Genomic DNA, 9747 nt, shown 5'->3' on the forward strand with positions numbered 1-9747 from the left:
ATGAAGAAAGATGTCATTTGTGTGCTTCTTTATGACCATCAGAGCTATTACAAATTTTAATTATTCACTTAATATTCCTACACAACGACAAAGCAAGCACATTTTATGTGGGAGATTTCTCTCTGGTGAAACACAGACAGGAAAACGTGGTGAGGAAGACATAGGCACTATTTCTTCTTGTCCACGGTGGGACCCGGTCGTGGGCTGAGGGATGGCTGCCCAGACCCAGCAAGTTCCTATCCCCCAAAAACCTATGAATGTGACCTTACTGGGAAGTTGGGCAGTTTTGCAGTTCTGATTAACCTCAGTATCAGGAGAGGAGGAGATAACCCTGGATTATTTGGATGGGTCCTAAATGCCATCCCAAGTGTCCTTGTGAGAGAGGCAAAGGAGAGAACAGAAGAAAGGGGAACAAGGTGGGGGGGGGGTGACATGGAAAAGAAGCATGAGGCCACACACCAATGGACACTTGGAGCCACCAGAAACTGGGAGAGGAAAGGAAGAATCCTCCTCACAGAGCCCTTAGAGAGAGGGAGAACCTGCCACCAACTGGATTTCAGACCTCTGGCCTCCAGACCCATGAAAGAGGAGTGAGACATGGAGAACCGTGAGTGCTACGGAGCCACCAGAGGAGATGAGGCCCAAAAGGTCTCCAGACTTAGCCCCCAGAAGGTTCCCTGGTGATTTCTGAGAGCAGAGCAGTTGGAGTGAATGGGTCTAAGGAAACAGGAGACATGGTGTTTGCAGAGCACTCCCCCACATGTAGACTTAGGAGAGTGAGGAGTAAACCGGAACCCTAAGTTACTTCCAGGACCTGTATGTCCTTTGTCCCACTGAGCAAACAGGCCCTGGAAATCAGAAGCACTTGTTTCAGCCACCGGCATCAAACCCAGAAAGAACCCCCGGGCGTCCTGGTCCTCCCTTCTGTCCATCTTGAGGCACCCGGTTCTCACCCCATTGCCTCCACCTATTTCCCCCCTGGGACCCTCCCAAATCTCAGCTGCAGCCGAGAACTGACTTCGCATGCTATCCAGAGTTTTAGCCAAGAGTCGGCTTCAAACTCCACCTCTCACAGACACTGTAAAGGTCCATGACTCAAAGATCTCTTTGGAGTACCAGGACTGGACACGGAAATCCACATGTGGCCAGTCCTGCTTTAGCTTTGTCTCATGGGGGCAGGGGGCTGCCATCGTCCCTGGAAACAAATCTGCAGAGAGGTCTCACAGACCATTGGGACCAACTCCGGGCTGAAGCCTTCACAGACCATGTCCTTGACAGGGGGCATCATTTCTTACATTAGCTAATAAATCCTCATCTCCTTGTGTGGGAGAGGTCAGGATGTCCTAACCAGTTTGGGCGACCAGTGGGAGCAATCTGAGGCTAGTCTCTGGTAACTGCCTGGGGAAGTCAGGGCTTGTCGAAGAAGGTCCTTAAGACCATGATCAGCCTCCCGTTGGAGAAGGGGAGGGCATGGGGATGTTGGAGCAGCACTGTGGCTTCCCCTGTGCGTGCACCTGTGGCTTCCCCTGTGGCTTCCCAGGGGCCCTGCGCACCCCCTACACTCTTTCACAGGACACAGTAGCCTTGCTCACCCCACCCTCCGACCACCCACCCTTCCCCCTGGCTCCATGCACGGTCCACTTGTTCATCTACACACAAAGCCTGAGGCATGGCCTCTGTGAGGACTGGCGGTTTGTTTCTGCTCAGCCCTCCCTCCTGAGTCCCGCAGCTGGGAGCCACCCCCTACCCCTCACTGGCTCTCGGCCCTGGTCTGGTCCTTGGCAAGTATTTCAAACTCACCATGCACAAAGGTGAAGTCAGCCCTCCTCACCTCCTCCTCCATCCTGGTCTCCTCCTGTGGGCTCCATTTTGAGGAATGACACCAAAGTCAGAGACCTGGCAGTCAGCCTGTCCCTGTCCCTGCTGTTCACTGGAAGCCTGCAGCACAGCAGGGTGGAGAGGAGTGGAAGTGACAGATGAGAGCGCTGAGGTCTCAGGGGAGGCGAGCCTTCTTGGGCAAACCATCAGGGCTGAGTTCAGAGACAGGGATCCGTGAGCTGCTTAGGTTATTTGTGGTGACTCCCAGTGACAGGAAAGAAGGAAGAACTGCCTGCTTCCCTCTCAGCATGCCCACCCATCCTTCCTGTGCACAACTTTGGGACAGTTGGGGACAGGTGGATGTCCTCAATGCCACCACACACTGAAGAATCACTTCCTGGCCACTTTCCTCCATGCCCCACAAGGGTGCTGTAGAGATGCGCTGAGCTGCTGGGGAGAGCCCAGGCAGCCCCCAGGAGCTGGCAGACGCCGCGACTGGGTGTGTCAAGCATCCCTCATTCTTCCCAGAGCAGCTCCTGTCCTGAGAAGTGCTCCTCCTGCCACACAGGACTTGAATGCAAGTGGTCATGTTCTTACAGAGCTCAGCTGTGGGCAGTTTGGTCCCCAGGAGGGCGCCCATCACAAGTCCTCCCTCCCCCCAACTCCAGGATACAGGAAGGTGTGTATCAGCCCTGGCTGCTGGGGGACTTCCCACTCTGCCCAGGGAGCAAGCATGTGTGCAGGAGACGGAGCAGACAAGAGCAAGGGCAGAAGAGAAGGGCGTGCCGTACTCATGCCAGTCCCGCGTTCTGGAAGATGAGTCACGCCAGGTTACCCACATGCTGGTTATTCAGTGCTCTTTAATCACATGCCATCATTCTTCCTATAAATTCCCTCTTTGAACCAGCACACTTGAAGTTGGGTGTCTCACACTTGACAGCTGAAAAGCCTGATCAGTACCGCAAAGGCAGTGCCCCCTCCTGAGGGTGCAGCGCTCATGACCTCAACACATCAGCTGTGTGGGGGACATGTAGGGACCCGCAGTGCCCCTACCCGCAGGACACAAACCTCTGTCCCACTGAAACACAACAATTGTAAAGTGGAGCTCTGCTAGTCTAGATTTGATTTTTGTGGATGTTAAGCAGTAGGGCTGTTTGCTCTTGGATGTGTCTTATCTACTAACGGAAGAGTGTGTTGTCCCTAACCGTGAGCTCACCCCCAAAGCTTTTAAAAAGATGCAGTTGATCTAAGTGAATACAAGTACTGTCTAATTATTTCTAATTCTTCTAATTCCTCAATAAACCTCTCCTTTGGCCAAACACTTATGAACAGTATTGCTGCAAAATGTCCAACATTCTCGAACAAAACTTAATTTACAACATTTAAAGAGTTGGGTGGATTATGGGAACTAAAGAAAGTGTATAATCCTTGATCATATCCCAGATTCCAAAAAACAGCTGTAAAGGACATCGAAGGCACAAGTGGACCTGATAATGCTGATGTGCCAGTGAGAGGTACCCTGGGTGTGGCAATGGACTTGTGGTTTGGGAGGAGGAGGTCCCTGTTCTGGAAAGGTATGTGGAGAAGAGACAGGTGAGAGTTGCCATAATTGGCCAAGTGTTTGCTGCAATATTCTGTTAACGTTTCTTTCTTTCTTTCTTTTTTAATTTATTTATTTGACAGATAGAGATCATATGCAGGCAGAGAGGCAGGCAGAGAGAAGAAGGAAAGCAGGCTTTCTACTGAGCAGAGAGCCTGATACAGGGCTCGATCCCAGGACTCTGAGATCAGGACCTGAGCTGAAGGCAGAGGCTTTGTTAATGTTTCTAAGTAAAAAGGTAGGGGCACTTAAAAAAAAAAAAAAAGAAAGAAAAGAAAAAAGAATGCTACTCTGGTATTTGTTGTTGTTGTTTAAGAGAAAAGAATATTATTTTTAAAGATTTTATTTATTTATTTGACAGAGATCACAAGTAGGCAGAGAGGCAGACAGAGAGAGAAAGGAGGAAGCAGGCTCCCCGCTGAGCAGAAAGCCCGATGCGATGCGGGGCTCAATCCCAGGACCCCGGGATCATGACCTGAGCAGAAGGCAGAGGCTTAACCCACTGAGCCACCCAGGCACCCCTGGGAAAAGGATATTATTAAGGCAACTCTTTCAGAGGTTTTTCTTTCGTTTTGTTTTGTTTTTAAGTAGGTCACATTCCTGGCAAGGACCCCAGTGTGAGCCCTGAACTCATGACCGTGAGATCCAGATTTGAAGTGAGATCAAGAGTCAGACATTTAACCCACTGAGCCACCCAGGCACCCTCCTCTTTTAGATGTTTTTTTGTTTTTTGTTTTTAATGCTAGTAAACAGGACAATTTATAAATCCCGACAATCATCACTTCTTTGCAGCTGGAAAAGTACTGTCCTCTGCTTATGAACTATAAAGTCATGGTTCCCAAGAGCCATTTTTGGGCACCATCTGGCTTTTAGAACATTCCCAAATCTGGAAGTGGTTAGCAAAGAGGTAGTCCTGGGCACCCAGCACTAATAAATAGGTTGAATTTCCACGAATCACACAGCAGCTGGTTTGGTCCCTGAGCAGGAAGACAGGCATGCTTTGACTGCCTATGTCTATTTAAAGAGCCACGTTTTTTACAAAAGACATGAAAGAGAGGAAATTTTAAAATATTGATGTGTTTGTGCGTGTGTGCAGTGATAGCAGCTGAGGAGTAAACAGTATATGCTGATATTGGAGAAGAAAACTAGCGAAAAGAGGAAACAACTTCCTCCTCTCCGTGTGGTAAGCCTTCCGGGTGCTCGGTGCTGGCTCTGTCCCCCAATTGCCAAGCACTTCCTGCATATAAATTCCTTCAATCCTCACAATCACTTTGTGGAAGGAAAAGCTGAGCTTACAGAGGAAATTGGTTAGGGCAGGTCGATGCCAAAGCCATGCTGATTGTAAAAATCGGAGCCAGAATGGAACCTCCAATATGTTTGACTTAAAAGCTATGCAAGCTCTTAATTTATTATCCAGTACAATTCCCAGCTGAGCCGCAGCCAGGACTGGGTACATAGGGGATTGTTTCCTGATTCCCTCTGCTTGGTTTATTTGATTTTTAGTAATAAAAGACAAAAGCATGTAAAAGGAGCACATTTGTAGGAAATCTCTGGGCTGGATGGAGTAGGAGTAGAACAGGCAGACGATGCTGGGGTGAGGGGTGGTGGTGATGCAAGGAAGGGCCCCCCAAGAGGCACTGGTGCCAATAACCATGACCATTCATTCAGTTGGCTGCACAGGGGTTCATTCTCAGTATGACTGAAGCCTTAAGTGATGAAAACAGAAGCCATGAAAATGACATACACAGACCTATAGAAAGGCGCAGCCAACATCTCACATCCATCCCCAAATTCCTCTCCTGCAAAGTGAGAACTGAACATCCGTAGCCCATGAGAAAAGCTGCATGCAGAAAAAGGGAGATGGATGAGCGTCTTCGTCAGTTTGCAGAACAGAGTATCAACGCTCAGAAAATGAAACGTAGAAACTCTTAGGGCGGAAAGATGCCACATACCCAGTCAACAGTAGCTCAGGGGCTCTTGAGCCTGCACCTTAGCCTCATCTGGAAAGGCTTAAAAATCCTGATGCCCAGGTGTCATCCCAGACCAATTAAATCAGAACTTCTGAGGGCAAGTGGTTTTTCGTTTGTTTGTTTCTTTTTTAAGCCTCTGAGACAATGTAAGTTGGGCCAGTGTTGCAAATCACAGTTTCCAGGCTGGAGTTTAATGGAAGGGCAAACTTGGTTTTTGTTTTTTTGTTTTGTTATGTTTTTTAATGAATAATTGCAATAGCCTAACAAAAACATGAAAAACAACTGCAGTTGTCTAAAAGAACCAATACTCATCTTGACTTTTTTTAATACGTTGATATTTTGCTTAATCCCTAGCCCCCTCTCCATCTCTCTCTCTCTCTCTCTCTCTTTTTTTTTTTTTAAGATTTTTATTTATTTATTTGAGAGAGAGATTGAGAGAAGGAGTGGGAGGAGGGGCAGAGTCCTGGGATCCAGCCCTGCATTGGGCTCCCTGCTCAGCAGAGAGTCTGCTTCTCCCTCCCCCTCTGCCTGCTGCTCTGCCTACTTGTGCTCTCTCTGTCAAATAAATAAATAGAAATCTTTAAAAAAAAAAAAAAAAAGAAAGAAAGAAAGAAAGAAAGGATAGTAAATACTGGATTAAGAGGCTGTGTTTGGTCAAGAAAAGCTTTGGTGTTTCATATAAACATGAGTTTACAAAGTGATGTACAGCCTGGTGAAAAAAACAGCAAATTGTAATATGGTTGAATTCAACAGACAGTTTCAAAAAACAGGATTCTGAGTCCTCTCATGAAGCATTTGCAATGATGATAAAAGTGTATTCTGACAGTGCTGACCAACTTTTACACCTGAGTAAATGCTCAGGTTATTCACTCTACTGCCATAGAACACAGGCTTTAGAGTCAGTCAGATCTAAGCTCTGATTAACATTGCAACCTGGTCACATTGTCTCCCCGCTCCATTTCTTCACCTGTAAACTGGGCGATACACACCCCCTCGGAGGACGGTGAAGCCAGAGTAGGAGCACCTCGCAGAGTTCTGGGACACTCCGAGGCAGCTAGGTGTCAATTTCCGACCTTCCCTTTATGTGTGATTTTGAAGTTGTCACTTTTACTAGAGTGGATCTCAAGGGGCAGGGGTCAGTTTTGGTTGTCACAAAGGGGCATCTAGTGGCATCTAGTGGTTGAGAGATGCTGTTGAACATTACACAAGGCACAGGTCAGACCCCCATGACACAGTATTATCCTGCCCCAAGTATCAGTGAGGCTGAGGTTCAGAAAACGTACCACTGAGGATGCACAACTTCAGAGACTCTGCCGAGGGTATGTGATGTCACTTTGGATGAGGAAATGGGAGATTCAGGAAAGTTGGGTGATCTGTCTAAAAACCATAGTGTACTTGGGGAGGGGGCTGAGGGAGGCACGGATTGGACACTTGGACGGGAAACCAAATCCTTTTTTACCCCAAAAGGTGCTCTTTCCACTATATCATAGTGCCACCTGTCCTTAAGTAGAATAAGAATTGTTAAGGGACCCACACCATGTGACAAATCTGAGAAAATAAAACCACTAGAGACTGGAACAGCTAATTATTCTAAAGCTTTCAAATATGTCACACATGTTCATATTATTTACAAAACACATGCAAATACAGACTCAAAAATAACTAATTTTGACATGTTGTCTTTTAGGAAGTAGCCAAGGTAGACCCCTGAGAGAAAACCATTGCACATTTGCCAGAGCTAGCCACAATGGCAAAAGAGACCTGTCCCCATCACCCTAGCCCCTACAAGAGCTTCCCCAAATCCAAGATCCTCAGTTCTTTGGGGAAGTGAATCTCTCTCTCCAAATATCACTGAATCAGGACTCAATCTCTCCAGGGAAGTATGACGTGGTTGTTTTGTGCTGATTACATATAGATAGTGAGTTATTTCCGCACAGCAAATACTACAGGCAAGACAACAGTCTGGGTAGAAGTTGACAAGTGATAATGTCAGAAATATTGAACACTCCTGATAAAGGTGAGTCATTGGCAACTGCTAAAGTTGATTTTTTGGTCTTTTTAAAAGTAACTCTTGATAGCCATTTCTAAAAGAGCTATATTGCGCTTTTTGATGAGAAATCAAGGACAACAAAAATCGAGTACATATTAGGGATTTTACCTATGGAAGTTAATCATTGCTCAGACTTAACCAATGTTCATGAAGAACTGGACTCCAGAGGTCCATTATTGATTGCTAAAGTCAGTAGATATTTTTATTTTTATTTTTTCAAGTTTTTATTTAAATTTCAGTTGGTTAACATACAGTGTAATATTGGTTTCAGGTGAATTTAGTGATTCATCACTTACATACAACACCCAGTGCTCATCAGAATAAGTGCCCTCCCTAATGCCCATCCTCCACCTAGTCAGTCCCCTACCCACCTCCCCTCCAGCAACCCTCAGTTTGTTTCCTACAGTTAACTATCTCCTGGTTTGTGTCTGTTTTTCTTGTGTTCATCTGTTTTGTTTCTTAAATTCCACCTACAAGTGAAATCATATGGTATTTGTCTTTCTCTGACATATTTCATTTAGGACAATACCCTCTAGCTCCATACACATTGTTGGTAACAGCAAGATTTCATTTTTTTGATGGTTGAGTAATATCCATTATATATACCACATCTTCCTTACCCACTCATCAATGGACACTCGGGGTCTTTCCATAGATAGTTTGGCTATTGTTGCTGCTGCTGCTGTTAATATCGAGTGCATGTATCTCTTCCAATCAGTACTTTTGTATTCTTTGGGCAAATAGCTAGGAGTGTGATTGCTGGTTTGCGGGGTCGTTCTTCTTTTACCTTTGAGGAAACTCCATACTATTTTCCAGAGTGGCTACACTAGTTTGCATTCCCACCAACAGTGCAAAAGGATTCCCCTTTCTCCACATCTTTACAACAGTGCAAGAGGGTTCCCCTTTCTCCACATCTTTATCAACACCTGTTGTTTTTTGAATTGCTATTTTTAGTTATTCTGACAGGTGTGAGTTTTGATTTATATTTCCCTCAAGATGAGTGATGTTGAGCATCTTTTCATGTGTCTATTGGCCATCTGTAAGTCTTCTTTGGGAAAATATCTGTTCATGTCTTCTGCCCACTTTTTAACCGGATTGTTGCTGGAGTGTTCAGTCTTTTAAGTTATTTACATATTTTGTATACAAACCCCTCATCAGATGTCATTTGCAAATACGGTCTTCCATTCCCCAGGGTGCCTGTTAGTTTTTTTTCCTTCACTGTGCAGCTTTTTATCTTGATGAAGTCCCAAGAGTTTATTTCTGCTTTTGTTTTTCTTGCCTCAGAAGACCCATCTTGTAAAGTTGCTACAGCCAGTGTCAGAGGTTACTGGTTATATTCTCCAGTGAGTAATCATTTTTTAAAATAATGGTCATGAAAATTAAATATAAAAATCAATACTTTGTTAAATAGAGAAGCCAAACTAGTCCCTGTCCTGAGGATTTTAGGTGATTACTAGATATATCTATCAACTGTGTGCACCTATGATTAGATATGATATCATGAAGTAGTCAGTGTTGATGTTTTATGCTTTTCCCCACACTCAAAAATGCAACCTCAAGGCCTGCAAACTATAGCCAGTTGAGCCATTTTAAAAAACACCTCATCTTTGCAGAAAAGTGATACTACAGAAAATTCCCAATCTTTATTATAAAACGGACTTAGAGCAGACTGTTAGCTGCTCTATCATGATCACTGGGTACTATTTTGGGGTAGAAGAATAAGTTTTCCCATTCCTATTTTTAAAAACCATTAATTTTTTAAGAGATTCCCTTTCGTACACAGAACACTAACGTATCTTTACTTCTCAATGGGGGGCCATATCCTAGATGAGTATATATTCACATGCATTAAGAGAACATAAGAAGAGCCACAAGAGATGGACTCTGAACAGTTTAAAAAAATGAAAAGTAGGGCGCCTGGGTGGCTCAGTCAGTTAAGTGATTGCCTTCGGCTCCAGTCATGATCCCAGGGTCCTGGGATCGAGCCCCACATGGGGCTCTCTGCTCAGCAGGGAGCCTGCTTCCTTCCTCTCTGCCTGCCTCTCTGGTACTTGTGCTCTGTCAAATAAATAAATAAAATCTTAAAAAAAAAAGCAATTACAAACTGGGAAAATATTTGAATGTTGGCAAATGGTTAAGATCCTTAATAACAACATTTTATTTTAAAAAAGCAACAAACACCACAAATATGAGTCTTTAGGAAAGAGGAACAGGCAAACACAATGCTAAAGTACACACCACACACACACACACACACACACACACAGACGAAGTTATTTAGTGCTTAATTGCTATTTGTAGTGTAGACT

The sequence above is a fragment of the Mustela nivalis genome (genome assembly GCF_964662115.1).
Source record: "Mustela nivalis genome assembly, chromosome: 15".
Taxonomy (NCBI): domain Eukaryota; kingdom Metazoa; phylum Chordata; class Mammalia; order Carnivora; family Mustelidae; genus Mustela; species Mustela nivalis.